The 26,203-nt window shown below is 39.0% G+C and overlaps 1 long non-coding RNA gene across 1 annotated transcript; it reads left to right on the plus strand.

The window, feature by feature from the left end:
* LOC135288306 (uncharacterized) lies at positions 1-26,203 on the plus strand. The gene is made up of 3 exons (XR_010351496.1): positions 1-236; positions 3,647-3,835; positions 25,577-26,203. It is a non-coding gene; the product is annotated as an uncharacterized LOC135288306 (long non-coding RNA).

Below are 26,203 nucleotides of genomic sequence, written 5' to 3' on the forward strand. Positions count from 1 at the left end.
AACTCCACAAGAAAACCAGCTGTCCTTGATTACAGTGATATATTAGTCACTCTACGGTTGCTGTGCCAGTCAGCATTTTGCATACAGCAAATAAATGCAGAGATATTTTCTAGGCAGAAATATGTGGGGACAAAGTTCTGTGCATGGCTTACCTCTGAGATGGGCTGATTTGTTTGTTTATTTGTTTTTATATTGCCAGTTATAAAGAACAAAGGATTTGGGGAGGTCTGAGCCAGGTATCTTCCTTTTATTTACTTTTTAAATCTAAGGATCACCATATTTTTAATCTTGCCAAACTCCCTCTGTGCTGTTCACCTATAACACACATGGGGGAGGTTCTGCCATGAACAGTATGATTTGAATCAGTTTAAATTACCACATGCTCTGATAATGGAATAAAATTTTATGAACCACTATATTACTATTGACATCCATGGAAAACTATTTTTCATGGTGCTTATTTTCAGAAATATTATCTGAAAAAAGTTGTTTACTCCTTTTAGTCTTAATTTTATAAAGTAGTTCATCATTGTGTGTTAACTTTATTCAAGGTTTTAAAATAAAAATCTGGGTAACTACAGGTTTAGCACATTTGAGTATGAAAGTTACTGGAATATATTTTCAGAGAAAATAATAAAAAAGTGTGGGAAAAAAAGGGTGAAAGGGGAGAAAAATGCAGCACAGGTCATCAATGTAGATTGTTACCACACTCAACTGGTGCTACTTCTTGGTAAGATTTTCTTAGACAAATGAAAGTGCAGAAGATTTGTGGACTTCTGTACTATAGGGGTGGAAAATTACCAAGGCATAAAGGGAGTATTTGGTCAAGAGCTTTGAGGTGGGGCAGAATAAGTTAAAGGGCACATTGCAGTATTTTGTGCTGAAAGAGTAGGTATTGCAGTTACAGGCTCCTGCAGGCTCCGTCTTATGACAGTTTTTACTTAATACTTGCATGATTGACCATGTCATATAAAGCAAGAGAGTGCTAATGAAATTTGTTGAGATTTTCCTAACCTTGGGAAACCTTGGCTGCAGAGATATATAGCATACATACCAGAAAGGCAGTATGGATGGGAGTCTTAATTAATGGAGAGAGAATACTACACAAGATGTGAGCAGTAGCATGAAGGGCTTGGTCACCCATGAAGCACCAACAGTTTCAAGTGCTTTTTATTAGAACTTCTTAGCTGGAAATAAAAGAAGGGAAAGTATTGGGTGTGCAATCTGTCAAGCACATCCATGGCTGAGAACCATCAGGCTGACCCCGTGGAAGAGGCAAATACAGGCCTAGGATGTATTGACAAGGAATAAAATCCAGAGTTCTCAGTAGAAAATCCATACCTGTGTCAAATAGCTGAAAATAATTCTGATCTATAGAAACACGTTAAGTTTTGCTGACAAGATGAAATAACACTTAAGTTTCTGAAATGCTTGAAAACTGGTACTTAAGTGTATGTCAAAATAATCACAAACAATTTATTTGTCTCATTCTCCAGACTGCCATATTTTACTCATTCTTCTGCTGTTCTGTTAAACCCAAATATAGTCTCAAGCACTTTTTCCCCTATGTTGCAGGATGACTGTGATTTTTCTTCAAACTTCTGTCCCACTCTCTCCCCAAGCTCTTTGTGTGTCTGACTGGCTGCAATGGGAAGCAGAACAGTTTTTAAGGAGGCAAGACACTCAAAGAGGACAAAAAGAAACTGGTGGTATTTGCCATCAAATGAAAATAATTTCGCCAAATGTAATCAAACTCCTGATGGGGACTGGGAGGGTTTCTGCAGTACCACAATACTTACCTGCCACTTACCTGCCATAAACAAGACAACACACATCCTCTGAGCTCTTTCAGTCTACCCATGCCTTTCATTCCCAATAAGCTGTGTAGTCCTGAAGCACTTTTGTTTTATTTTTGAATGCAATGTGCAACTGTGTAATTAATTCACTGGTGTAGTTAACAGTCCTGACATCTAATGTATGTCTTTCTTTAGGAGATGTTGATGAAAGAATATCTGAAAATTTACAATTTACCCTAAGTGATCACCATTGGCATCTACCCTGACATCAGAGTACTTTTGCTACACTGTGATATCCTCAGCAAAGTATTTTTCTAGTTCACTAAATTCTGAAGTATATTAAAATATATGCTGTCAGGCTAGTGTACTCTAAGGCCAGTCGAAAAAAAACCAAACCTTCCTGTATAAGTTACACCCAGCTTCTTTGACTCGCTAATAGGTTTTGTTTGTGGTGTTTTGTTTAGTATTGTTTCAATCCTGGCCTAGAAGATAAAAATTACTAACCATTTACTAACCAGCTTTTCCATTATCTCTGTTAGCCGTCCCCCAACATGAAACTACAGTGGACAAAAAGGAAGCATGAAGTACTTTAACTTCTTACCTGATGTCAGTGGATCAATACAGTCTTTAGAACTAAGATTTCCATGTGCAGATTAACATTTCCTGAGACATTAAGTCAAGTAATTATGAACACAGCTTGATTACTACACGTAATCAAAACCAGGGTTGCTGTTTTGGACCAGTTTTTTCCAGCCAGCATAAGCACTGTTATTACCAACTCTTGCTTTTCCTGGTTTTCATCTTGTTTACAGGCTGGAAAAACAGAAATGTCATAAGTAACTGAGGGAAAACTAGGCTAAGTAGAAACTTGTCATGGATTTGGCCTCATTTCACTCACACCCTTTCCCAATACTGCAAATAGACTCCTGAGAGCAAGCATCAATGCCATGCAAATCTAATTGGAAAAGTAATAAACAGAAACCTATTTGGATGCTTTTCTTGCTGCTTATAACCCAGGAAGCCACCTAGAAATTTAATCCATTTCACTGACTCTGTTGACATGTTGACAAATAGGAAATTAGGAAAAAATATAAGTAAAATAATGTACTTTCTGATGCCCCTGACATTTATATTTCCTGTCATATGCTGTAGTCATTAGAGAACATTAACTTTTATCTGTCTGCAACTTCTCCGCATTTCCTTGTGTCCTATTCCTGTGCTATTTTATTCCTATGAAAGATAAAAAATTAACAGTCTGTAGATCAAGTAATTATAATTGTGAGGCCACAGGTTGATAGGGCCTATGGAGAAATGTCTACCTTTAAAAATGTAAGTATAATTACTACATTATGTCTTGGAATAAATGGGAGAGAGGGGGAGCTGCGAACTTCTGTCAGGGCTATTGAATCAAAACGAGGAGGGAAGGAAGCATCACTGGCTAGGGCAGAGACTAGGCAAAAAAAGCAAGGTTTAAAATAACTGTGGGGGCAGATCCTTGACAGTTTTCATTAATTACCTATCTCCTTTAATATTCCTGACAGCATTTCTGTTTTGTGCACTTCTGTAAGGTGTCAGCCTAACTGATTTTGCATCTCCAAGGCACGTTATCTGTGCTGCTCATGTAATAGTGCAGCATTTTTCTCACAAATACAAATAAGTATGCACTGGGAGAAAAGCTTGTCTCTCCCACCTTCTTACTCCACAGCTGTCTGGAACCACTCCAGGCCTCAGAAAGAAGCTTACTTTTGATCCCAAAAAGTCCAGTCTGTAAAAGAAAAGATGGTTAGTTTTTTTTTCTCCTGCAGACACAGTTGTACATTCTAACTTTCTTATTCTTCTGCTTTCTCCAGGAAGGCATTGAGGAAATTTTACATGAAGATGGTCTTTTGGGGAATCAACACTTGTTTTGTTCTCCTCCTGGGGGGTGAATTCCCTGAATGTGACTTGACCCCAAGAGGTGACTGTGCAGATTGAGCAAGTAAAATGCATACAGAAGTTTCCTCTCCATAGATGGTGCTGCAGACAGGAATTTGCTAAAAGTAAGCTGATTGATCTGTTGCCATATTTTCAGGCTTTAAATGAACCCTTTGGAAACCTACACCTTTGCAAAGGTATCCTTACTTGAAAATGACTCCTCTGACCTCTGCTGCTTTGGATGCCAGCTTGCAAGCAAGGAAGTGAGGAAGACCAAGCAGGGTGGGAACAAGGGAGTCAGTGAGCAAACAAAGAAAAGGGCAAACCTGCAGTAATACCCACAGAAAAGAGTGCAACTCCTACACCATGGCAGGAAGATGGTTAATCCATGGGTTAAATATATAAAACCACCATAATTTGAGAAATACAATGGTACTAGCTGCTGGAAGTAGGGAAGAGAATTTGCATGATGTCATGCTAGAAATAATTTCTGTTGCTCTTAATTTCATTACTCCTCTTCCCTTTCTTCTGACTTGCTGGGCAGCTTTAGACAAGGCTTGTAACATGCAAGACTTATAAGAAGGCCTCTGTTTACTCTTTAGTGAAGTGTGAATATTACCTACCTCAAAGGTTAAATGATTGAAGCTTAATTAATGCTTTCTTTTATAATATCTGTTGAAAGATCATACACTACTGCAATACTCGTACTGTATTATTAGTTTTTAAATTTTATTGTACCTTCTCAACCTTTGTTGTCATCATGCTGTCTTAATATTTATATTGCAAAAGCAGTTGAGAACTCTTTCAAAATGGGGGTAAGGAAAGGGAAAGTCATATAGTAATAGGGAGGAAATAGCACTATATTACAAACACTTACCTGTGGTGAATTCCAGCTATATATGGAGCCTTTCAATGTGGGATGTGAGCAGCTAGAGATAACGAAGGATTTGTCTCACTGTGCTGCTGGTTTTTGCAAACACAAGGCCACAGAGTGGGCCATAAACTAAAATCTCAGCTTTGTCTTGGATGTAGATGCTCAAAATGAAGTCTGCCTTTTGATACTCCTAAACATCCCAGTCAGTATTTTGAGACATGCATTAATTTTTTTTACTACATTACATGGAATAGCAAGCACACCAATACATGGAGCAAGGAAATATGTGAAGGAGAAAACAAAGTATGTTGTAAGTGCCTGGACTTTGTAGCCAGATGAAATTTTGGGCCAGCATAAGTTTAAGGATCAAATCCTGGGCATTTTTTTTCTTTTAAAATCTGGAAAAAGGAAAGGGTTTTTGCCCACATGATCATTTCGTCTCCTGATGGGACTGGAGACCTGCCAGTTTGGGATCAGCTAATCTGGGCTTGACCAAACATTTCATTGCCAGAAGCTCTGTTCCCAGCAGCATCACACCCCTTTGCTTCTGCCCTTAGGTGAAAAGGCTTTTTGCTCAGCAGGAATGGAACCACAGTCTCAGTGAGGTGAGCGCTGGTGGATGCCAGAGAGTTGCTTCCTGCAACTGTGTTTGTGGAGAAAAGCGTCCCAAAATCTCACTCTTTGCCTCACACTTTTGTTTGAGCATAGCAGTTCCGTGTGTCTGGCACCTGCAGGACAGCAAACTGCAAGTTATTGAAACTTTGCAATCAGAAGGATGCATCACAAAAAGAGAAAGTGGAATGGGCAAGTGAAATCCTTCTTGCTCTGTTTGGATTAATAAAATTAAATAATTGCTTGAAATCAAGTGTGAAGGAATATTATTATGCTATTAACAGTATTAATATTTATGTATTTTAGAAGGTAACTGTCTTAGAAATTAGATAGCTTGAACTGGACTGGAAAATTTTTCTCTCTAATGTCAGGGTAAGCATGAAAAAAAATTAGGCCTCCACATTTTGGAGAGCATTCTGCCACCAGCAGGAGTAAGATCAGTTAAACAGGACTCTCTTTTTCAGGACCTTTAACATCTGGGATATTTTTGAAAACTCTTCCTATCTACTGATGATGTAAGAGTGAAAAATTGAATATGAATTTTCAGTCCTCAATTGAGTTTGCATTAAGCAAGCATCTTCCTTTAGACTGCAAACTCTGCAAACTTCATATAAAGTAAATGAGAGTAAACAGAGATCCCCACAGTGCCATTTTCCCAAGATCAGAATATAAGTTATTGTAAATGCATTGCTGCCATTTCTCTCTTTATAGACCATAGCAGTAAACCCCCTTCCATTTCCACAGATAACCTAACTATTCAACTTTCTGGTGGTTATTTCATGATTAAGACACTGATCTGAGATATGGGAGATCTATGTCAAATTTCTGGCCTTGCAATAGATTCCTCTGTGACCTGGGGCAAGGCAATTAATATTTCTGTGATTTCATTCCCTGACTGTAAAACAAAGATGGTATTGCTTTTGCCTCTCTACAGGAGTACATACAAGCACCAGTAATGTAAAATTTTGGAAGGAAAATAATTCTCTTTTTTCTGCTTTTCATCTTCCAACACTTTAGTGTTAGTACAAGTGTTTGTAGGATACAGTGGGTGGGGAAAAAGAAGAAGTCGTGGGCATTTGACCTGTACCAGATCAGTTTAAATTGGTGGATACTGAACTGAGGAGATAGTGCTGGGGCCTGGGGTGAATCAAGAAAGCTTCAGCTGAACATCTTTACTAAGAAAAGCTAAATGGAGTTGTAACCCATCTTCTAGCTTCACATGTTGTTGTTTAAAGCTAGACAGCCAAATTACTATTGGAATCAAATTGTGATAGACTCTAGAAATGAAAGCATTTGTTAAATGACTATTGTCCTGAACAGCTACTTTAGAATTGGATATGTTGATCAAAGAAAATATCTCTGTTTTCCACTTGGGACAATGAGTAGAGGCTGATGAAGTAATTTGTTGGCAGTTGAAACTGCATCAACCAAATTCACTTCCCTGCAAACCCTGCTTAGTGTTTTTCTCGGGGGGTTCTCTTTCCTCCCCACCAGCTTGAAGATTGTGCACATAAATTAAATGGATTCAAACTGTACCTTTAGTGGAATTAGTAAGTGTTTCTGCCAGGAAAATATTAATCTGCAGGGAATACGGTTTGGACAGGGCCTTATAGCATAGCACATATGCAAATACTAGTCCGAGTATATGAGGTTATAAGGCAGGGGGAATAAATATTTCCTGCCCCAGAAAACAGAGGCATTCCCATTTTGCATGCCAGTACTGCAACTTCCAAAAAGAAGGTAACAGACAGAAGTGACCATTTATGGGTTAAGCGGTCAAAAGCATCTCCCACTCAAGGGCTCTGCACTCCAAACCAGGTGCCTCTGCACCCATCCCTTCATCTACCAATCCTTCTTGCTGCCCTGCTTGAGGAAGCCACAGGGTTTTAACAGCAAAAGAGATGCCACAACTTCCCGTGGGCTTCCCTTGGTGCCTGCGGCTCCATGTTTGTCCAGGCACTAATTGCATGATATTGCACGGCTGAGAGGACCTGCTCTTCTCCCACCTGAGTGAGGCAGGCTACAGAGCCCTTCTGGGAATCTGAAGAGCTGGAACAGGCACCCCATCTCAGACAGAAGTGTGTGGCTCTGCCCTTCACCATTTGTAACTGAAGAAAGGGCTTTGTCAGTTGATTCCCAGCATAATTACAGAGCAAGGACACAGCACCTTCCCCTCCAGTGGAATTCTACAACCTACCTGCAGCATTAGTATCTGTGTATGGTTTCCAGCTCATATCCCTATTGCTCTCTGCTGGGGCAATCATCTTGCTTTAATTTAGGACACTAATGATATCATAAGATAGTTTGATGACAGTGTAATTCTTCTGATGTTTGTTGTTACTGGATATAACAGCTGGTTTCGATGCTATAAAACACAACATTTCATGTCCTCTCAGGGAGTGGAAAGGGGAAGAAAGAGGGTGGTAGCAGGGAGACAAGCAGAGGAGGAGGGAGAGAAGGAAAGGGAAGTCATTCAGTGCTTGCCTGATCTGCTATTCGGACTGAATGATAATTTTTTAGTACAGCAAAGCTGGCAGCAGTGCTTTTGCTATCAGGGTTTTTACTGTGCTTCTCTGCTTATCTCTCAGCATGACCACTGAAATCTGTGAGATCACACTACGAGCCATGGTATCCTGTCAGGTTTGAAATTATTTCCGACAGGCTACAAAAACAATTGGGCCCTCACTTTGGCTGCTTTTACACTAGTTGAAGTCTAATTTATAAGATAGATCATTCGCTCCACTGGTTCTGTCCTTGATACTTTTCAAGCTATGGCTGGTGTTGGTGACTTTTGTTTTGTGATTCTTACATCTTCTGTAGGTTTTTTTATTTGCTTTGGTTTTTGAGTAGTTTCTTTTTGTTTTTCCAGCTCATATCCCTATTTGATAGGCACAACTTCTTTATCCAAATGCATTATTTCCCTGCAAGTAGCTACTTCACTGTTCATATCAGCTGTGACCTTCACAATACATCACAGTCTGCCTGAGCTGAGATTTATTTAATACTCTTTAGAAAGCTCTCCAGTTAGATTTTAATAGTATTTGTTCTACCTTTGTGTATGAAAAAGGAGAAAGCTTATTTTCCTTTTAGACCACAGGGCAATGCACAATTACTGTTAGGGACTGCTAAAGAATGAAATAATAGTCATTTAAAGCTGCAGTTTTTCTGAGCTCCATTGGACCTGTCTAGCTATAAGCTCACTCTTTGTTATGTAAAATTTGGGATTAAATTGAAATCATTATTTATAGAGAAATACACAGTGAGACTGGGCTAAATAAACTAACTGGGCTACTCAGTTCCCACCAAAATGCCTTTGAAAATCTCACCTCTATGGGATTGACTGTAAGAATTAAGTATTCCTTTTGATCCTTTTGTCTCTAGCATAGAACACAGTGAAATAAAATTTCAGTAAAATATGAAAAGCTAAAACTTGCACCTCGTCTATGCTCCTTTGTGAATTGAAACCAGGTTATATTTTTATGACTACTGAAATATATCTATATTTTAAAAACATTGTGTGCAATATTGCTTTCCTGGCAACATTATGAACATTTAGCATATAAGATAGTTGGGGAATGACACCCATGTAAATAAGAAATCTTTGTTCTTCTTCACACCTTTACTCTTCTACTTTATAAAAAACCAAGGGTCCATTGAAAGTCCATGAATTCTTTGTGCTTTACACTTTTAAAATATTGTGTATCAATTGCATCATAAGGGCTTCTGATCCTGTAGCACTGAGTCCCATGTTTAAATGCAACACCCCAGCAGACTTCATGCAGCGCTTAGAATGTGAAAAGCTCAGTAAAAGGAGCAGTGGTCAAACTCAGGAGGAGGAGGTTTCATCCTTCTTCCTATATTTGCCTTGAGGTTTTCTGGGACAAAGGACTCGGCTCCACACAATGCCTTGTTGTGTTTGATGGATTACCACTGTAGCCTGATGCTGCTCTAGAGTTTCTGTTTCACCATCCACTAAGCAAGGTCTGTGTTTCCTAGCATTTTGGTGAAGTGCATGGACAAGTTTTTGATGAAAAGCATCCCACAGTATGCAGCTATTATTAAATCCTGACCAGATCACTGCACACTTTGTAAAGCATTTTTAGCCAGGCTCTAAAATCAATAAGACACAGGAACTTGAATTTCTTCTGCGCTAAGAACTTTCCTATAACATGGTGGTAGTTTTTAGGGCTTCATGGGAGAAAACACAAAGCACAGAAGATGCCATGAAGATGCCATTTGTTATTTTTGCAAACACAATACAGATATGCCATGCTAAGACCATTCCTTTCAATAGCAAAACTGTTCAGCTCAAGAAATGTGAAATTTCTGTTTCTACACTTCTCTTTCTCTGTTCTTTTTGACTGATTCCAAGGTGACAGATGACTGGGTGGCAGAATGTGTGATGGATAGCTTGATTATTTTAACAATTAAATATGTAATGAAGAGCTGGAAAGGTTCCATGTAAGTCTCATTTTCACCCTGGTTAAATATGGTGTGCATAATTAATTTTCAAATATGAAAGGGCTCCAGCAAGAAAAGAAATGAAAGAAAGTTGAAGAGATGGTGAATATTTTATCAAACGTCACTCATTCAAAACTCATTAATATACATAGTCCAGGAGTAACCATCTCTTATGAAGTTAAATGCAGCAGTGCTTATTTTCTTGGCAGATTATCCAGTTTATTGTTGATATTAATGGCTTAATATCATCTATGGACCAAACCCAAGCTTGTGTGCCTCTCAGAGAGGCCATCAGAAGGTGAAAAGTCATGGCTTTCTGTGGGGAGGTCAGAGGTGGCACAAATTTAAAAGAAAGGAGACTTTGTCTTTTTGGTCAATACACAAGTTTCTTTAAGTTTCTTTTAAAGCCAAGTAAGCCACTTTTCCTCATCCACGAGGGATTAATCTTGTCTACCTAGCGCCAACTCAGAGCTCTGAACTTAGAAAAAGAACTTCTTCAGTGCTCAGTGAAGTGAAACAGGCATGCTTGGGAAGATTTCAACCCACCTGTGTCAGTCATACATCTTGTGCAGAGACAACCAGTAAACCTCCTTCTCCCTCTGTGACCAAACCTCCTTCTCCCTCTGTGACCACTGGTGACCAAGGATGGGTGAATCGTCTTGTGTTCTTGTGCTGGCAAGGTACTTATGTGCATCTGAAGTTTGGACACCCGAATCCCATCATTGCCCTTTCCCTGTTTAAGAACACCATTTTCTCTTTCATAGTGGTCATTCTTCAGCTGGAAACAGTGATTTCCCCATTTGCTTTCTGAGACCCTGGTTCACACAGCAAACTGGTTAGAGGTGAGGAAAATAGCACAATGCTCTGTCATCGTTTTGAACTTAATGAAGATGATGAAAACTTGGACATTCATATTGAGGAAAAATCCATTCCTTCAAAATCTATGTATTCTAAATTACAATATTGAAAATGCCTCTCTGCGCTATTCTGGTTGGGTTTTTTTCTGGATTTTAATTTTTCATAATTGTGAAAGTGTTTTTTAAAAAAATAAGTTAAATGTTCTATTTCAATTTGTTGAACTAAATCTACCTATCCGTTTTGGGCCCTGTTCAGTATTCCTCTGAGCTGTTTGGATGCCACAGATGGACAGGCTGTGGTCCTTATCTTTTCCAAAAGGAACTAGGCTACTTTGTCAAACTGAAAGATATTCAGGTTCAAATATGAGCTAATTATACCACTTCACATCATAAAATCAGGGCTTTAAAAATTGTTTTTCTTTCAAAAAATTTGCAGAGAAATCCTAGCTAGTTCTATAACTTAACTTGTGAGCAGTGTGAGTCATAGCTAGAGAATGCTTTGAAGATATATAGTGTTATGTAAATGCTAAGAAATAATAATTATTTTAATTAGAATATTATTAACTATGGGAGGAGAGAAGATTAAACAATGGGCTTCATTATGAAATGCTTTTGAATGAACTAAGGCTGAGGACATTTATTAAATACAGTGCCATTCCTCTGCAAAAGAAACATCCTTGCTCCTGCATGCTGCTTTCTGATCTTAGTGCACATCCTTACTCTTTCAGCATGAATCAGATAGGAGCAAGAAGCCCAGCATAAGGAGGAAAAAGGAGTGTAGTAACAGAGGCATTATTGTATTCTTGTGGCCAAGAAGAGACTGTTTTTATTCTCAGTTACCCAGTCATGGCCACCAAATTCCTAGATATGTAATCCAAGAGACTTTGACCTTGTCAGTGAAGTTGGAGGTAGCATCCTGGTCCATCTGAAAAGCCAAATTTTGTTATTTTGAATTTTCCATGTGTTATTTCTTCTCACCTGATACAGTGGACATAAACTTCAGAATGCCTTTCTTCTTTGCTTTTCTGAACTTTCAGTTTTTTAAGGAGGAAACACTGATCACTATGATTATTATTTACTAATTTTGTTTGCTGTAATCCCTAGAAGTGACTAATCAAGCTCAGAACACCTCTGCTATTTAGCATATTATCAAAGCCCAGAGTAACTGAAATTTCCAAGGGAAATACAAGTTGGATATTAGGAAAAAGTTTTTTATGGAAAGAGTGATAAAGTTCTGGAATGATCTGCCCAGGGAGGTGGTGGAGTCACCATCCCTGGATGTGTTTAAAAAAAGACTGGATGTGGCACTCAGTGCCAGGGTTTAGTTGAGGTGTTAGGGCATGGGTTAGACTTGATTATCTTGAAGGTCTCTTCCAACCTAGTCATTCTGTGAAAATTGTCTTCCAAACTGCAAGGAAACTGATCTTCATCACCTTGCTAAAATAAGGATTCAATCTCAAATAAGGAGAAGCAGTAATATCTCATCCCTTTGCAGTCACTGTTAGCCTACACATTATGGACTCCTTTATTTTGACTGTTAACCACAGTGATACAAAGTTCCTGGCTGATTCCTCTGCATCTCTGGGCACAGCTGCCCGAAGAACGCAACTCCACCAAAAAGAGTGTCCTGAAATGTCGGGGTCAGCAGTTACTTGTCTCTGCCCCAGCACAGGAAAAGGTGGTTCTGGGCAGGCCGCGCTCTCGAAGAATGAGTTTTCGGTCTTCAGTTGTGTTTATTATTTCTTATCTACAAAGTTTTTCTGTCTGCCCAGCCGAGGTCTGATCAGCAAGACAGCCAAGGGCACTCTCTCCCGCCCACGGGGCGGTTGTGTCTTTTATAGTGAAAAGTATGTACAATATATTTACCTTCTATTTCCAATACTTTTCACCCTTGTTAACAAGTGCACCTTTACCAGGAACCAATCCACACGTGCCAACATCATCCTGAACATGGATGCCAAGGAGAAGAAAGAAGAAGGACAGGGCATGCCCAAATCCCTCCATCTTGGGACTCCTGACCCCCATGTACAGGATTCTAAACCCCCCTGTGTAACACTCAAAACCCCCCTGTACAGTGCTTTAAAATCTATGTTTCACCCAGTGAATACCATCCCTTCACCATTCAAACTTGAAAATCTCTCATCTCCTCATACACAGATGACACATCCTTAGAAGGGTCAAAGTCAAGTCACCAGTCACTTTTGGCAGCATTCCACGACTTCCAAGCCCCCCAAAGCTCATCTCGGTAGCTCTGGACATCTGGAGTGATGTGCTGAGTTCCCACACTGAAAAATATTCCAGTGGCTCCCATCACTCTCAGGTTGCCACAAAATGCACTGCCATGCAAGAGAGGAAGTGAAAGAGTGAAGGGGGCAACTTCAAATTTTGTGTAGACAACTGTGACTGCATGAAACATGGCCCCGTGGCAGTCAGGGGCATCCTTGCTGTTGACTTCATTGGGCCCAGACATTCTCTGTCTGTGGCTGATGGATAGACATCCAGGCTGGTGTGGCAGGCCCAAAGGAGACAAAACTGGAACATGGCGTGTCCATGACTGGCTGGCCTTTACAGAATCTTCTTTATGTGTGCTTTTAGTTTTGGAGCTGCTTTGGAGCTCTTTGTGTGATAATTTAGGTGGGTCATTTCTCCAGCATATGTGTGTCTGGTCAAGCTCACATTTTGTTTTTTCTCTGTCCTCACTGGCTTTATTCTGCTCCTATCAAGTCAAAGGTGAAGCTTTTGTTGACTTCACAGACAGCACAGGCAAACTCTGTTCTAGAGGAGGATCATATGCTAAAACTTTGGTTGATTTCCATCAAATGGTGTTATATAACAAATAGTAGTGTCAGTAATTCTTGTTATGAATCTGGGTTATCACCTTGTACCTCTGAGTCAGATCTAATGATCAAAGAACTTGTTGATCCTCCACATGTTTTTGTAGCATGCCTTATGGACTTCTCTGTAATAGATATTATTTTTGGTATACATTAAATTTAATCTAAAATTGTGGGTTTGTTGTTGGTATGTTGATCTTCCATAAGGAAAACAAGTCTTCTAAATGTGTTCTCTGCTGTTATTTGCCTTTGGTTCCCATTTACCATTTCTTTAGTTCAGGAAAGTCTTCTGTTCTTTAGAATATTTAAACAAATGCTGAACTCCCAGAGTCAACTGTACAACCCCACTTATTTATCTACTCTCCCATGATTCTGTCACTGAATCCAGCTTGCTGTCCTAGAGCTATGTGGTTCTTATTGTAAAGAAAATCTTAATGTGTCTAGTAGATAAAACAATCTTTAAAAATAAGTAACTTCTTGAGAAATGAGACAGTGCAATTTTTTAAGCACCATGTGCTGTCAATATCAGCCAGAGACTGTGCAGCCACTGGCTGTTGATAAAATGGAAATCAGCGATTCCCTGAGTCAAGGTCACAGATGATAAAGTGACAAAGGCCCAGAAGCAGGCATGGAAGGCCTAAATATAAGATCAGATTTTGTGTCTTTCAATAGCAAAACAATTTCAATATTTAACTTCCTTTTCCGTCTAAGTCACTCAAGTTGTCTTCTGTGTCAGTTTTAAACCATTCCAAGAGATGCAAATCACTTCCTAACAGAGACTCCTCCTGAGCTATGTTTGCATTTTGCAGAATAATAATAAGAGCTTTTTAAAGCTTTCCACTTCATAAAGGGGCTAACATCTTCTACTCTCTTTGTCAAGTGACACTTGAAAGAATATGTGGGACTGTACCTTTGGAACATTAAAATGAGAGATAATCCCTTATTCTGCAGGGAGTTTGAAATCAAGATACTGCAGATTTAAAAGAGCATCCTGAAGAGATTTGCTGATGTGAAGCTATTATGAAACATAATTTTTACAGATTTTAGCTTATGTCAGGAGCAGTTTATTTACACTAATTGATCGATTCCAACAATTCTTCTGGTTAGTTTGGTGGTTTATTGTCATTATTTTAAAAATACTCATATTGTGCCCAGTCCTGACTGGATGCTCTCTTAGAATTCACTTAGTGTTTTTGACTAAATACTCATTTTAGAACTGTGCCAAGATAAGAGGCAAACACTTGCACAAATGAAATAACTATCTAGAGGTACACTGAATGATGTATCTCCTCTAGATTGTGTTTAAATAACTATGTGTTTAATCACAATGGGAAAATCCCAACTGTGTACTGCTTACATTTCTTCTCAACTGAAACTGGCAGTGCAGGAATAGGGTCCAATTAGCAAGACTGTCCTTGTCGGATGGAGTAATATTAAAAATTCCCATAAAGTTTATTTTCCAGCAACATTTATGCTAATCTTAATAGACCTCTTCCAACTGTATTCCAAAGACAAGATAGTTTGCCTAGCAGATGGCAGAGAAAAGTTAGGCTGGTTGAAACCCCCAAAAAATTTTATTTAATGACAAATTTTGAGATTTAAAGACCTGTTTTCACAACATGCAGAATGAAACCAAAACCCCCAGTAATTATTTACACACACTAGCAGTGACTCCGCAGTAGTCCCTATCTTACCTATTACAACTCTCAGCTGAGATGTGAGAAATAGAAATATGAAAAGTTAGGGGCAAAAAGCCAAGACAAAACAGTGTAAAGGTACCACAAAAAAGAAGAAAGTAGTGTCGCAATATCTTATTCATCACTCTGAGATTTGTAGCATGTGGTGGCTGCTGAATGCTTTCTGGTCGAGAGCTGTCACAACCTGAAAGGTAGTTTCCAATAACTTTGTTTAGAATTCAATCTGTATGGATTTTAAGAGCAAACCAAACATGTCTGGCTTCAGGATCTGGGTTTGTGATGGTATTTTACCACTGTTTTTCTTAAGTTAGGATTTTTTTAGTTAAAAATTCAATCTGCAGGCCTTGTGAATATATGTGGATGGCACCTTAGAGCACACTTGGTGATCCATCGTCTGCAGACTTATTGTAATTAGTGAGTCATATTTTTAAACAATCCTGATAATGTGCATCCTTGGAGATTCAAACAAACTCTGAGTTTCTGGTGAATTTATGAATTTCTGACTTCAAGTGCCAGTAAATATTTATGCTTTCTTAATATTGGGTAAGAAAAGAAATTTCAACATAGTATTAGAAAAATGCATTTTCCAACAAGAAAAAGTTTTATTTCCTACCTTATCCAGTTATTTTGTACTATGTTGATGGAACTACTTTCCTTAGAGATTGTTTTTCCTCTGATCTCTTTAATGTCCACCACAAGATAATCCTCATTTGAGCCTAATGAAATAATTGACATCAATGGCATGCATACAGATTTCTAGCGTGAAAGAAAATTGCCAAGTGAATGTCCTGGTCCCCCAGGTAGTTGTACATATATGTATAGGGACATACAGATGTATGATTAAATATGTACTTTGCATCTGCATGCACATTGGAGAATTTCTGCATATACTTTGAGAAGCAATTATGCAGAAAGAAATGTTGCTACATGCATTTGTCTCTGGTGTAGAAACACTCTAAGAATTTATAGAGGGAAAGGCAGGCATTTGAGTATCTTGCCCAGTTTAGAAGAAGAGAGAAAAGTTTCAAATTAAAGTATTGGCTCTAGGAGAAACACCTGCTACAAGTCAGAGGAAGAAAGAGGACTGTAGAACATGCCTATATCCATCCAGTCAAAAGGCTCCTTCTGGCTACATGTAATGGAGACAGAACCGGTTCTGGAGGAAGGGAATATCAAATGAAAATACAGTTTTCTTCCTCATCAACATTGCCCCATAAACTGAGAGAGCAGAGGTGTGGGGGAAGGTGAAGAAGAGAGCTTTGAGCAAAATCAAGGTGGAAAAAAATTAATTGAATCAAGTAGTTGACCAGCTGTCTTCACAGCATCTTGGCTTCTGAAGTCCCTAGTAGAGCTAGGATGCTGCAGAGCCCTACAAAACACTCCCTCACCTCGGTTTTGAAAGGCTTCATTGCACCTTATCACATCAAAGCAAAGAATCTGCATGTTTCAGTTGTGGGGCATCATATGTCTGGCTCCCCTCTGGCTCTCACTAATCCCCTGGATTATCACAGCTCTCTAAAGCGGCTCTTAAAAACCCTGTGAAAATAGGACTCCAAGTGGGTGTGTGAGATGTGGGGACTGCAGCAATAAGGCTGCCTGTGCCTATGGAATTCATATAATCACAGCCTACATTACCCAAAAATGGTGTTGAAAAGTCTGCTTTTGCCCCAGCTGATCCCAGACAGTACTGGCTCTCAGTGAGACAAAACAAGATTGAGCCTGGTTCGTTCATTTGCTGGAGCACATCTGAATTGCTGCTACGCGTTATAGCTCCTGCTGAGCGCACGAGGCAGTGCTCCTCAGTGAACTTCCATCATTCAGGTTTTTGTGTTCTCTTTTTCAAAGTCACCATCTGCAAATCAGGGAGTTCGACAAGGTGATGATGCCCTCCCAGAGGGCCTGTGGTTTGTGCAAGGTGGTTTTTGGCATGGGCTGCAAAGAGAGGAGACGAGTGGGAAGTTTTTGCTATGGAGGTGGCATCTGACTCTTCTGTAGTTGGTGTCTGTCCCTTCAGATCTGTGGGGAGGAGATGGTCTCACAGGGCTGCTATCCCAGCTGTTCAGGTGTGGAAAAAAAAGAGAACTCCAGCCTGTACTGTCAGTCCAGTGCCTTTCATAATCCTCAAATCCACTTCAGAGAAAAGAAGCCAAGCAATGAACACAAAAGGAAAAGGTTTCACTGTGTAAAGGGGCAAGAAGTTTATGCTGAAAGGATGGCTCTCCCCCTCTTAGATCTGTTGGCTGCTCATTCCCAAAGGAAAATATAATAATCCCCATGAAAATCATGGTATTGAGAACTAAATGATAGTAAACCCTAAAATCTTCAGTAGTTCATGAGATTTTTTTTCCTTTTCTCCCATTTAAAAATAAAAAAGATTATGCATGTCTGACATTGACACAAAGTCTGGAGAACTGACCCATAAAGTAATTAGAAGAGGAATTCACCCTCTGCTCTGCCCCCCTCCCCAACCTTTCCCATCTCAAAGCCAGATCAGATGAAAGGCAAGCTCTGTTTACTTCCTGATCTGTCTAATTTCAGTAACGAGGACCATCCCGACTTCATCTTCCTGCAGCTGCTAGGAGTGAAACTCAAGAGGCTGCCCCAGGCACTGCAGCACCTTCTCAGAACTGCTTGACCTTAATGGATTAGCGTTTCCCTGAGCAGGTGGCAATATAACAAGAGGAGACAAACTTTTACACTTAGGAGACCTCTGGTGAATGGCATCAAATTTCAGAAGGTTGAAACAGAGCAAAGAGACTTCTGATGTCTTCCCACCTTAACCCTGTGCCACATTAACCCCCTTGCTATGCACATAAGTTACAGCTTTCCAGTTGGGAACCTAAGTCCATTTATTAAGGAATCAAAGTAAAAACAGCCTTATATTCTTAACATGTCCTACTCTCACAAATCCTGTTGAATTAAAGGAGAGCAATGAGCGCTTTGATTTCAGTCTGCTGATGTCTGAGTGTCTGAATAGGGTGTTAGGAGTATTACTTTAGGCTCTTCATTTTGCAAGTATGTGCCACAGTAAACACATCATAGTCAAAGCAATAATAGCATCTTTGCTTTGAGGTTCTTTCAGAGTTTAAACAGGCAATGCCAAATGAATTGCACTGTATGCTTTCAGTAGGTAGAAGAGCAGAAAAATTGCTGGTTTACTTAAAAAAGAAAAAAAAGTATTTGTTGATTCCTCCTACACACATCAGCCCTAGTAATAGACCAGATTCTACTTTATCCTAGCGTACTTTCCACTGTCTACTATGATCTGTTTGTTTAAGGATTCATCATTATAATTACAAGTCAAAATTGTCAAACAGATGTCCAAGATCTGACAGCCTGGTCTCTGTTACCATATTAAAACCTAAAGACAGAGTTACTTCTACTTAGGCTTCTTTACACTAGCCCTTCATTTGCTCAGCACCTGCAGCTCCCACTATGTTGACTTACGCTTGATTATGCATGTTTTCAAACAGGTTAGTTGCTAGATTTTCCACTCAGCAGCTAAGAAATGTGAGATTGGTTTTTACCAGAATACAGAGGAAGATTTCAAGGATACAGACAAGGCAATAAAACAAGAGCAAGTAAAATGTAGTGATAAAATGCCTTTTTTTTTGCTATATGTAAACCTACTACCTTATGAATAGTTTGTTCTTGTCAATAATGTGTAGGAATCTTACATAAATATGCATATGTTTATATATTTAGTTTTCTATATGCCTTTGTGTCTACTATTACATATACATGTGCATATATTTGTGTATTTTTAATCTACATAAAATGCTACCAGATATTTATTTATGAGGTGTTTCTTTTTGGGCTCCAGTAGTTAATGAATTTCTTCTTCAGCAGAATATGTTTTGTGTATTTTAAAGTTGTCATGTAAAATTATTTCAGTGGAAAGTACTAACATACTATTCACTTAAAACCTGCAGTCATTCAAGATCAAGGACGTTGCTCCTATAAGAAAATGTCCTGAGAAGCATTGCTTCTGGGATCACATCATGTGTTTGTCCAGTGACATCCAACTTTTCTGAGTGTATCTGGCTCTGCATTGTCCTATCCCTAAAGACCTGTATTGCCATATCCCGTTCATGAATATTAAAAGCACGATTATACTTTTCACCCCAGCATAGTTCATCTGTCTATCCAGATATGTATGTCAGCTATTTTAACTGAAACTGTCTCTCTGACAAGTACCTCACATACTTGTACAGTATTTGCATGACTTTATGAATACATCAAAATTGTAAAGCTGCATGTCCTACACGCACATTTCTGAATTTTTTTTAGTAAGGGTGAATTCCCCAGGGCCTGTGCAAAGCAGGAGGAGAAGTTACTGTCAGACAGAAAGATCAGCAAAGACAAGATCAGTGGATTTCTCCCCTAGTCTGGTGGGGGCTCCTCAGAGAGCACTTGCTGATGCTGGGTCCGTGTCAGTTTTGAGGGCAGTGATTCACAGCTTTGTAGGTATGTCCACCTAAAAAAAACCCCTCCTGTCCTCTGGAAGAAAAACCTACTGTAGAGCTTAGCAGTAGAGGCCGGCAGGTTTCAGCAAGTGGCTTGACTTTACTCTCTGCACAATGGATCTCCATGTCCTGAGACCTCCTCTGTGGACAGCCCAATGGGTGCATCTCCTGCCCAACACAGTCAGATGATTTTTCTGCAATAGATTGGAAAGAGGAAGATGTTACATGAGTGAAATAAAGACAGAAGCATTCAAATTAATACACAGCACATATCTTTCAACTTCATCAGGAACCTGACATATATGTGAGAGTCAGGGAAATCCTGGGAATTTCTGGCATTCCCTTAGATTTGGGGATCTGTAAACTAATTAATGGATGGCATCATCTTTACTATGCAATAGGTAGATTTTTTATTTGTGGCAGATATAATAATGATAGTTTCTTTCATTAAGTTTTAGTAATAATCTTTATTTAATAATTAATACAAGTATAATTTAATACAGTACAAATTAAAAGTATTCTTCATTTCTCTGTAATGTTTCAGAAAGCCCTGTCAAAGGACAAACGATAGTAATTGCTTACAAAATACATGCATTAGTCAGATTATATGTAGACATTTACATTTCAACACCTAAGGCCCTTATCCCAATGACAGTTTACAACACTGTTACTATTCTGAGTAGTAAACTTTTGATTTGTCGAAAGAAACCAGTAAGGTATAGCCCATATTCTTTCCTGTTATAGCTATAAAATATGGGCAATCATTTTTGCTTGAACACTGAATTTCATGGTAATCATTGGTCAGATTTCACTCAGAAATCCTCCAGCTGTCACCACTTAAATTATGGTATCAGTCTTACTGAATAAAACGATATCTCTCTTTTCCATAGTTGGATAAGAAGTTAGACTTTTTCCATTAAGGCCTATGCAGACAATTCCCACCAGCAAAGGCTCTGTTGACTAACGAGTCACGTTATTAAGTGGGGCACGTGTAATTCCCTGAGTATCTCCACCACAGTATTACACTGACATGTCACAGTCTTGTGGTATTTAAATTAGCAGTGCAGATAAGCCATTATTCTGCTGTGAGGTTGCTGCATCTTTCAGAGGCTATCCCCAGGCCAAAATGAAGCTTCCACCTTAAACTAAAGCCTTCAGCTATGCCAAAAGTCTGCAAAAAGAAGCAGTGAAGTTGTTCTGACATGATCAGTTAATGAGGCCTATGTATCTTTCCTTAAACTATGGTTTGGTACTTAACTCTTCTTCCAAAATCATAATATGATAGCAGTTATGATTTCTCAGCACTTTATGATTTTGGTAGAGGAAGGCTAAAATCATTTCACAGCTAAAACTTAGCATAAAGAAAGTTAAACATTGTTTTACATTCATTCCAGAAGTTAAAAGGAAAAATATGAGTATTTTTCAGTCTTTATTGGAATTTCTCATTGTTCTGCCATATAAAGGACTCTCAAGAATTGGTGTATGACTACATATATAATATTAGGATGGATCTTCCACTGCAAGTGTGTACTTGCTGTTTTTAAAAGAGCTAATAATTAGGCTGCGTGTATACCAAAATATTTGGTTTTCCTCGTAACCATTAGAGACCACGGCATTTTCGGTTCAGATGCTTCCTACCCACAGATAGTATCTTAGTTTTGGCTGACTTTTCAGTCAAAAACAGGAAAGGAGTGGCACAGAACACTGAATTTTTAATAAAGCAATAATGGCTTTAATCTTCCTTGCTCAACAGTTGCAAAAGACTGAAACATCAAAGAAATAAGGGTAAGAGATGAAGACTATATAGAAGAAAAAAAAAAAAAAAGGACAAAAGTTGTCTCAGCTGTTTCCTTAGAGTTGTTCTGTTTTCCAGCTTCAGACCCAACTCCACGAGTGGTCAAAGATAAAGAAAAGACTGTGAGAATCAAGAAGAATCAATTCTGAAATGAAAAAGAGATTGGTTGTTGGTGGGGATCTTTTTCAGGACAAAATTGTGTAAATTTTGCATTATGTAGACTTTAAAGGTTGTAAAGCTATCTGCAGAAAAAGTATCTGTGGAGAAAAGGCATGACTTGGGTAAAAAATCAGAGTGGATAGAAGTTTTGTGAAAGAAACCTTCTTCCTTACCTGAGGGAAGATGTTTATTGTGACAGGAGCTGGCATTTGTATCTCCTGTGTGTTGCACCATATTCGTGCACCTCTTCTGATGGGAAAAAAAAAGAAAGATATTTGCATGAAGTTGCTAAGTTGCTAAGAAGCTTGGTCCCAGGCCTAATGAAGATAGGAAAATACTTGCTTTGATTACTGTGCATGCAAATTCAGGGTCTTTATGCCCTGTGGATCAAGATAATCAACTCATGGATGTAATGAGCTTAAAAAGGAAACATCGCTCCTGACACATTTAATCCAAGAGATCTTTATTGGTGTTGTCAAGAAGCTGTGTATTTTTATAATGGTCAAGATATTCAGATGTTGCAAAAGCCATCTTTTTGGTGAATTTTCAGAATTAGAGATTTTAGAAAACATGATTGTTTTATATTTGTCCAAAGTAAACACATAGGATTTGAAACTGGAATGTATATGAGGCCTTAGACTACTACATGTAAAAATACCATCTTCTATAAATCTGAGGACATTTTTGTTGCTTGACATGTTTGGAGAGATATAATACTCACTTTTGGGCTTTTAATTTTACTTTTTTCCTTTTTTTTTTTAATTACTTGTCATTGTTTTAGGAAAACATTTAAATAAGTTAATGACCATCTGCATCCCCAAATTCTCTCATTATTTCCAATCAGCTGCAAATGCTTTTTTACTTCCTTCCCTAAACTACCATATAAAGTCACATCATGGTCTGTCCATCAGCTGCCAGACTTGTCCTTGTCCCTGTGTAGGGAGATAGGAGACATCAATACTCTGTACAAGACCCTGCAGGGTGCCTATCACATCCCCACATGAAGGCATAGGAATCAGGTTTCTTGCTGCCAAATGTCAGCTGAGAAATTTATCCTGCCTAAAGATCGGGATTTATTTATCACATCTAGCATTTGATTTGGAAAGCTTTCAGGGAAAAAAATCATAAAAGAACCTCTCACCATGCCAGCGGACTGAAACACGTTCAGGACTCTTTTTTTCCCCCCTCTTTTCAATATTTACCTCTTGTTTTAAATTTAAATTTTCTACGGCTTCTGAGCACACAGCGAAACTTCTTTTAAAGAGATTTTGCTTGCCTTGTGTTTCTCAAACTCTCTACTCCATCTCTGACTCATTCCACGTGGGAGTATTTGCAAAACTCTTTGGCTCACCCAGTCTTTGATTGACGTCACCATTGTCTCCTTACTATTTTTATCCACCTTGTCAGGGCTAGTAAGCACAGTGCAGCATGTTGATTCCGAGTCAATTTTTCATCAGTGTTATGCAGCTTGAAGGTTTTAGTGATGTATTTAAAGCTGCTTAGTTGATCTTTATGTGGAAGCTTAAATAAATGCTGTTTGCATTTAGGACTAGTAAATCTGGAGGATTTCTGTTCCTCATTCGTTGCCACCTCAGCAGCAGTAAGGTGCTTTGCAGAATTTCAGCCAGTGCCTACATGTCATCTATACTTAGTTATGTATTGGTATTCTCATGATTCATCACAGAAGAGGGAGGGTAGCAGGGAATTTGTGAGAAAAAAAGCGGATGAAATAATACAACTGCACCTTGCCACAGTTTTCACATATAACCTCTGGCAAATCACTCAGTCTTTCCACCCCTGTGGCCCATGTCTGCAGCTGGAGATTCAGCACTCATTTCTCTCTGACTTGCAGAACTCAGTTCATACCTGATGGAGAGGTGCAAGAAGAGCAAAGTTCAAACAAATCCTGAGGGAGAACCTGAAAAGTGGGGTTAACCTCTATTCTGTTTCTGTCATCAAAAAGGGACCTCTAAATATATAGGTTACTATTATGTTTAATTAACTCTTGAAGGCTCCAGGCACTATGGCCCAAATCCAGCTTCCACCTCTGCAGGCTTTGAAGTGCTGGAGGAAGCGTGTCTATGGGAGCGTAATCAATTTCTTCTCACAAGGTGAGAGGACTTTAATGAAGGAAAGAATGATCGATGGATGTTTGCCAGCATGCCTGGCTTTGCTTCACAAATGCTCTCATTGCTGGCATTAAACCAAGCCAGAGGATACACTTATCCACCCACATGTTACTTACTCGTGGTGGGAGGTAGGAGAACGTGGAAGAATGAGCAAGAAGGATCACATTTCCTTAGCTTTCTATCCCACCAAGTAATCCATTCCATTTCCTAATATACAGGTCTTACCAAAATGTCACCTTTTTTTTGTTGTGACACTCTCATTTATTCTACCTCCCAATCTACTTGCATTGTGGTCCTTGTATACCCCTGCAAGTAGCTGCAGGATTTTCCCCAAAGTGTAGAGCCGCTGTCAGGGCCGGTGGGATCAGATGCACGGGCTAGTCTAAAACAGCGCAGCAACCACTTGCTGAAATTCCTGCTTGTTCAGCTGGTCTGTGTGCTCAGATAGCCTTGATCAGCTGCTGATTGCTACTTCAGCTCTACTCCCTGCTCATGTGTGGAGAACTTCCTATTAGACAGTTTTATATTCTTGGCACAAGAGCCAAATGCTGGAGCAAATCTCTTCCAACCGATCGTACTACACTTAACAACTTCCGCCCCTTGATTACCGAGGAAATTATTAGAAGAAGAAAGTGTGTAGATCTTTCATCATGCCTGCCTTAACTTAAGGGAGGTCAGGAATGGTAAGGGGAGGAGAGATTTGAGCAATCATTTAACTTTCTTAAAAGCTCTTACTCCTCTATTTTCTCTATTTTGTATCTTGTCTGCTCTCTGATTATTTCCATATCAAGTTCTTTAACTCAGCATGCCACCTCCTCTGCAGGCTTTTAAAATTTCAGTTTCACAGATCTGTGTCTGAAAGTGCAGTTGTGAGACCCTCTTTTCTCTTCTCACAAACCTGGAGTCTGTAACTTTCAAAACCAGATGCATTACAGCTGAAACTTTCAACCACACTTGATGTGTTCCACCCTTGTCCCTGTGATGTCAACGAAACTGCACAGCATACTCAGGTTCACTGCAAACACAAGCCTTTTCTGAAGCTGGTCCCTAATATGCTTGTTTGTGATCCTCAGTAAAATATTTGAAACTAGAATAACTGGAAAGGGTTTAGGTAATTTCAAGTACTTATTATTGTGACTCGGGCATTTCTGTGGTATGAGGTAAGAGTCAGGTTAAAAATATTATTTGATGCAGAATGAAGGAAGCCCTCAAAAAAGAAATGAAAGTGTCTTACTCATACCTGCAATACAGCATGGTGTTTCTGTTCTTCAGAGCAGATTTCTGAAGCAGAGAAATACACGTTTCTTATTGCTATATTTTAATTAATATAGAAGAATGAATTAGCTGGGAAGTGTATGGATAGTAGGAGTTTTGTTGCCATGGAAATTACAATGATTTTTAAACTGCTCATAATGGGAAGAAAATCTCTTTGATGAGGACTAGGTCTCTTAAACGATGCTGGATTTAGACACCTTAATTGTGAAAGAAGCAGTTAAAATCAGTGTTGTCAGATAACAGTATTTATTGGGCCAAACAAATAGGACTAAAATCAGTATTTTAAAATATATTTCTCTTCAACTTCCAGTGTCTTTGACTTCAACTTTAAGTAGGCAAATGCTCAGTTTCCTGAAGGCTATTTGAGGTATCAGAGCCTGATCTTGTATGAGAGGTTTTGTGCTGAGTATTCAATTTGGGCAACACCAGAAGATCCAAAGCTTATAGGTTAAAATAATCTTTATACATGCAAATCAAGTAGTTTGATAGCTAAATGCCAACAACTGTATCTGTAACTGATGACACCTACATTCCTTTAGGCTAAGACTGACAAGTCAAGCCTTTGGGCTACATTTTTTTGAAAGCTTAGGGATTTGTATGCATACTTTCCAGAAAGAGAAAAATAAACCAGGCACTCAGGTCCTAGAGTCAGCTTCAAAGATGACTTTCCAAATTCACTCAGCCTCTTCCTTTCTCTACCAATACAGGGAATGCTTGGAAGCCTTTTGGGAACAATTCCTCTGAGAAAACGACCATTTTAACAAAACTGTGCTTAGATGAATGAACCAGCCTGGACAGCAAAAGAGGCAAAAGTTGCTCTCTGATCCTAAAATGAGGAAAAAGACTGATCTCGAGGAAGAAGAAATGAAAGGATAAGCTGATGAGTTCTTTGCAACTCCCACATACAAGCTAAGTATGATGATCTGCCTCACGGCCCTAGAGGACTTCCAGTAGTTTCAGGGAGAAAGGATGTTCTGTTTCTTTTCTCCACAGCAAAGTTTACCAAAAGCATAGATAATGCTCAAAAAATGAGGATTTTTCCCCCGGACTATTGGCTATTACAATATTCCATTTTATTTCATATTTTCTGTACCATGTAATTTGGGCCTTGTACACAGTGTTAATACATGCAATAATTATAATTCTCCTTGACTGCATCATATTTAAAGGTGTAAGCTTCTCAATTCATCTCCTTGAGGCAGATTACCCAGGAGACAACCCGCACATTACAGATGGAGCTACTCTGATCCCATTAACTGAACAGTGAGGAGAGCATTTGAATCACAGACTCCAGAGCCTAGTGAAACCCTGATCTCATTAAAAGCAAAGCAGGC

The sequence above is a fragment of the Passer domesticus genome, chromosome 1 (assembly GCF_036417665.1).
Source record: "Passer domesticus isolate bPasDom1 chromosome 1, bPasDom1.hap1, whole genome shotgun sequence".
Lineage (NCBI taxonomy): Eukaryota > Metazoa > Chordata > Aves > Passeriformes > Passeridae > Passer > Passer domesticus.